The 5,610-nt window shown below is 43.2% G+C and overlaps 1 protein-coding gene across 2 annotated transcripts in view; it reads right to left on the reverse strand.

Annotated features, from left to right (window-relative positions):
- Pdzrn3 (PDZ domain containing ring finger 3) overlaps positions 1-5,610 on the reverse strand; it is a 387,594-nt gene that overhangs the window by 224,537 nt on the left and 157,447 nt on the right. The gene's annotated exons all lie outside the window — the stretch shown is intronic.

Below are 5,610 nucleotides of genomic sequence, written 5' to 3' on the forward strand. Positions count from 1 at the left end.
ACGCCGGCTGCGCCGCCCGCCCGCCAGCTCGCTCTCCCCGGACTGAGCCTAATTGCTCCAGACTTCCTCGGAAAAAGCCCGAGGAACAGGACTCCTCCGGCCGTATTTGCTAGAGCGCGAGCGCACGCACATCCTGCCTCTGAGGCCTACCGTTCTTGCCCTGCAGAAGGCGAGATGTCCCGAGGCAGAAGAGGTCGGGGGAACCCTGAGACTCTCGGAGCAGGACCGGCCCGCCCAGAACGCCAGCCTGAGCCCTCTCGGGGACTGCGCTCTTTCTTGGAGTTTTCGCTCTTGGAGATGAACCGACAGCCCAGAACGTCACACCACTTGGCGGGCAAGACTGGGTCTTGCCTCCGGAGGAGCTCTCCTGGAGCCCTTTCTGGAACCGATCGAGATCTTTTACTCTCCTTCCCTTCTCCTTCTTTTAGGAGCTGATTGCAGAGGCCGCACGATGTTGGGGTTTGCTATCTCTGCAATTACGGTCTTTAATTATTTATTTCATTCCAGGGAAAGTTACTGAGCCTGCCTCTCCTGCTGAAACTTCAGTTCCGACCCGAGGTTGTGTGAACCTCCAGGTTTAGCAGGCAGAGCTTTCCAGGACTGGGGGAAGAATCTGCGCTGTCCAGTGTGCAGTCACCAGCTATCACCCTGGGAGAGCCTGGCGTGCTGGCTGGTCCATCCACTTCACCCAGTACCTCTGGAGAGTCTGCGATGTCCAGCTGGGAGCTTCTCAACTGGTCCCTTTCACAATCATCAGTACAGCCTTGTGAGGGAGCATTGGCTCCGTTTGAAAAGAATTCCCCCTAATTACAAAAGTAACGCTGGCCTAACAGCCAGAACTGAGGAAGTGTGGAATGTGAAGTCCGTATAACACCCCCCCCACCCGCCAAGGATCACCCCACCGCATTCCTTCGAGTTTGTTTTCTTTTACCCTCTGTGTATTTTGTTATATCGCCATCTTCTCCCTGGGAAACTCAAGCTGGGAGAAAGCAACAAATTGTCCTATAGAGTGCTGTAGACCAGTGGTTCTCAGATTTTAATGTCGCAGAGGCTGACCTAGTGGGTCTGGGCCTGAATCTAAGGATCTCCACCTAAGACAGACTCCAAGTCCCCCATATGGGATGTGCCGATCCATACCAGTCCTAGGATTTCTACTTGACTGGAAAACCCTGGCCATACTTGGACCTGGACTTTTTTCTTCTGCTCTGGGTTAGCTCTTGAAGCAGTACAACGGGCCTGACTGTGTAGCTGTCAGCCACACTTGTAAGTGTTGAAATACTTTTGGGATCCAACCTAAGTGGAAAGTTCATAGCATCATCTATGCATTTGGTTAAAAAAATATTTTTAAACCTCCCAAGGCTGTAGACATTCCTAAGAAACACACAGTCAGCTTTGGTGAGAGGGAAATCAAGTTGTGGAATTCTTATTTGGAATCTGCTACCAGATTCTCAAGTGAAGCTGGGAAAGCAGGCGCTCAGCCTTTAGCGCTGCTCTCTGGAGCTTGGAACAAGTGGGATGACAGCATCTATTTTGTCTAATTGCTTTTACTTCTCCCCTTTACGAGGCTGCTAAAGACCCATGACCTCCAGTACTGAACTGCTTCAGTGGAGTGAAAGAATTGCCTTGATGTTCATAAGGGTTACTTGTTTTGAGCTGACCTTTGAAAAGCTGTCACTCACTAGATTTTGTGCAGTGCATGGTTGAGATCACTAGACAGGGTTCTTTCATCACTGTGGGTGGCGTTTGTTGTGTATGACAGAGACTTTTTAATTGCTTTAATCAATTAGTGCACTTCTTTGGGAGGATCCCATGTAGGGTAGAATATTATTGACCTTTGTTCAGATAAGCTGGTGCCAGGGAATCCTCCATCAGAGTATTTATGAAGCTGTTCAGTCACAGGCTCTCAGATAATGGGTAAGAAACAGATTCTTTCAACAAAGGTGTGTGGGCTTGTCGGTTTCACAGACTGGGCTAGTGTCAACAAGGTGATAATCTTCAAACCAAACTGGTTTTGAGAAACAGGGAAAGCTCTGTTGTACACTGTAAATGGCAAATTCATACTTACTGGGATGAACCCCTCTTCTGAGCTTTCCCTACCTCCTTCCCTCATGGGGCCCTTGAGTGATGGTCAGATGTTGGTGAAATGCTGCAGCCAGGTCCACAGAGAAGCTTGTGCCTGTTGTCAGTTGGCCTTTTTAGGCAAACAGTCTTCTGAGCTGTCACTCATTACTTAATATTTGTATTGAAATTCTTGGATGTCAGCAAAACCTAGAATGTCAGTGGGGGGAACAAATATTCCATCACCGACTTTAACAGAAGGAGGGGAACTAAGAGCCAAACTATTTAAAAAGAAGAAAAAGAAGCAAGTGCAAAGTTTCTCAAGTTTAGCACTAATGATATTTTCATTTGTTCGGTGGGGGTGTCCTTTGCATTATAGGGTGGTGAGCATTATCTCTGATTATACCCACAAGCTATAAAAGCAACCCTCCCAGCTAGTGTGACATCCAGATGTTGCCAGTGTCTGCTGGAGCAAAATTGCCCCAGAATGAGAACCACAGTTTGTTTTTAGTTCATTGCTGAAGTCAGGCCCTGCTAGCAGCCTACATCTTTTGCTGGCCACAGAGTCACCTGTTGAAGGAAGCAGGAGGATAAATGCTTGGTGTGGCAGGCCTGAGAAAAAGAGCTGATTCTTCCATGTTAGAAGCATCTGAATGTTTACGTATAGATAAATTCCTTGTGGACAGCTGGATTGGTCACTTACCAAATGATTTATTTTAACCATTTTTTGCCACGACCTCTGTGATCAGCCCTTTTTTATTATCTTTCTGTATCATTTTTAGGCAGTGGGGATTGGGGTCAGGCCCTTGTACATGCCAGGCAAGCACTCTACTACTGAGCTGCATTCTTACCCTGGGCTACCCTCAGACTCATGATCTTCCTCTTTCATCCTCCAAGTAGTTGGGATTACAGGTGTGCCTGCCTGGAGATTCTGAAGACGGGTAAAAGAGACTTGGTGGTCACAGCAAGGGTACTGGATAGGACAGGAAGAGTTGGGGAGATGTTTCTTATAGATTTGTGCAAAAGTCTGATTCTTCAAATTGATGAGGTCTCCTTTCATCACTCTCCAGATGGGATTAGATTTCAGAGCCTTCTACACATAGCCTGTGTAACACTGGTCACACTTAATAGGTCTTAATTTATCTAGTATTTATTTAGTAGCTACTGTGTGCTAGGCAGGGGTTATTTTTTATCCTGGAGCTTCAGAGGTAAATAAGATAGGAATATCCTTGCTCTCTTAAGCCCTCATTCCAGACTAAGGAGAGGTAAACATCAATAAATGTATAGTAAGTGGGATAATTATTAAATAAGTTCAATAAAACGGTGCTACTCAGAGTGTTGAGGGGTCAAAAGCATGGGCTTAATAGGAGATTGCATTGGAAATGCAGACTCTCAGGCCTCATCCTGCCTCTGCTAAATCAATCTGCATTTTTAGCAAGACCCTTAAATGATTTATGTGCTCTTCAAGTCTGAGAAGTGCTGCTCATAAGATCAGAAAGCAAGCTGATGTGCTGGAGAGAAAGGCAAGGCCATTTCCAATAGGACTGAGGAGGGAAACAAACGTGTGGCTGCTTGAACGGGGGAGTGTGCCAGCAGTATCTAGAAGGTTCTAGGCAGGACAGCCGGAAATGCTGAGGTCTACAGGGAGCCAATCACTTGGCTTGTGAGAGAGTGCACCTAGGACTTGGAGCAGAGTAAACAATGGAAGAGTAGCCACACAGGAGAATGGACAGCAGGGCCCAAACACACAGCCCATGAGGCAGGCACAGGGAGGGTTATGAACTGACTCTCAGAGCTGGATGACACTGCAGGGTTTCATAGGTGGATCAACATCTAGTTTCTATGCTGCGTCCTACACTCTCGTAGAATAGGGAACCATGTCCTTCTTCCATCAGCCATGTTTAACCCTTGATATATAATCAATGTCAAGCAGATGACTTCTTCCTCTTCCTGCTCCTTGTAAGTTACTATGTCTAGGTTCTAAATGACAGATCTGATACTACTGTCATGAGATAAATATGTTACAGAGTGGATTAGTAGGCCTTTGTGGCCTACGTAGAATGTATATTACCACTTAGGGCATTGTTAATATGATGATATCTATTCTGAATTTTTGAATTACCATCTCCCTATGTGAGCAACTGGATCACCATCTGGTTGTGGGGTGGCAGGTTCTGTACAGAAAATCGTGTGTATGCACACACGTGTGCACTGATATCTATATATCAATAAACATGTATCCATACACACGCACACACTTACATGCAGGAGAAAAAGATTAAGTTTAGTTCCATATAATAGAATATCTACATAAGCATCGAATTGTAAATGAGAGATTTATTTCTCTCTCTAGCAAAAAATATGATTCCTGTCTAGAAGCTCAAAGTTGCTGTAATGGCTTCCAAGTTTGTGGGACTCAGGACTCTTATATATTCCTGTTCTACCATCTTTGGGATTTGACCACTATTCTCATTCTACAAACCATGAGTAACAGAGAGTTGAATCATTCCAGATAGAAAACTGAAGGAGAAGGAAAGGCCAAAAACTATTCCCCTTCTTGTGGCCTTCTTTAAGGAACTTCCCTGGAAACTTCATCTCACAAGTTTCCCTTATATCTCAACTGTAAACCGTAAAATGCAAGGAATGGGATTTTGTGAGGGTTGATATGAGGGAAGTAGCTAGAACTTCATTAATATTAAGACTGCTCTACCAAGACACCCATTAGGATGACTGAAGTAAAAAAACAGACAAAAACTAGTGTTGGCAAGGGTGTGGAGAAACCAGACCCTCCAGTATTACTGCTGGGATTGTGAAGCAGGATGGCCACTTTGGAAATAATTTAATTTGGCAGTTCCTTAGAAGTTAACATTGAGTGATCCTGTGCCCTGATGATTGTACTCTTAGATACCCAAGACCAGTGAAAACATATGCATACTTAAAAACTTGTACATGAATTTTCTTTAGCAGCATTATTCATAATAACCAAAAAGTAGAACCAATTCAAATATTCATCAACTGACAAAAGTATAAATAAAATGTAGTATATACATAAAATAGAATATCATTTGTCATAAGGAGAAATGAAAGAACAATTCATGCTACAACATGGAATTACTGAAAATATTACTATTCAGAGTGAAAGAAGCCAGACGAAAAAACCACATCTTTGTATGATTCCATTTATATTCAATATACTGAGACAGAAATTAGATTGGTGCTTGCCAGAAGCTGGGAGAAGAGGTAAGGATAAGGGTTTCTTTGAGATGTGATGAAATATTTTAAAAGTATTTGTGCTGATGGTTACATAATTTTATAAATATACTAAAAACCACTGAATTATGCTCTCTAAAAGGTAGTTTTTATGGATAGCTTGTGAATTATATCTCAATGAAGCTATTACAAAATTATCAATAGTGTTCAGTTAAGGAAATGTTAGACACACAGGTAATATTCTGCATATGTTTTATACATGCAAAAGCTTTTTTTTTCAAAATTATAGATTAAATTTGGGTTATTTTCTTTCTTTCTTTCTTTCTTTTTTTTTTTTTTTTT

This window comes from Fukomys damarensis, unplaced genomic scaffold (genome assembly GCF_012274545.1).
Source record: "Fukomys damarensis isolate Sample0158 unplaced genomic scaffold, DMR_v1.0_HiC HiC_scaffold_28, whole genome shotgun sequence".
Lineage (NCBI taxonomy): Eukaryota > Metazoa > Chordata > Mammalia > Rodentia > Bathyergidae > Fukomys > Fukomys damarensis.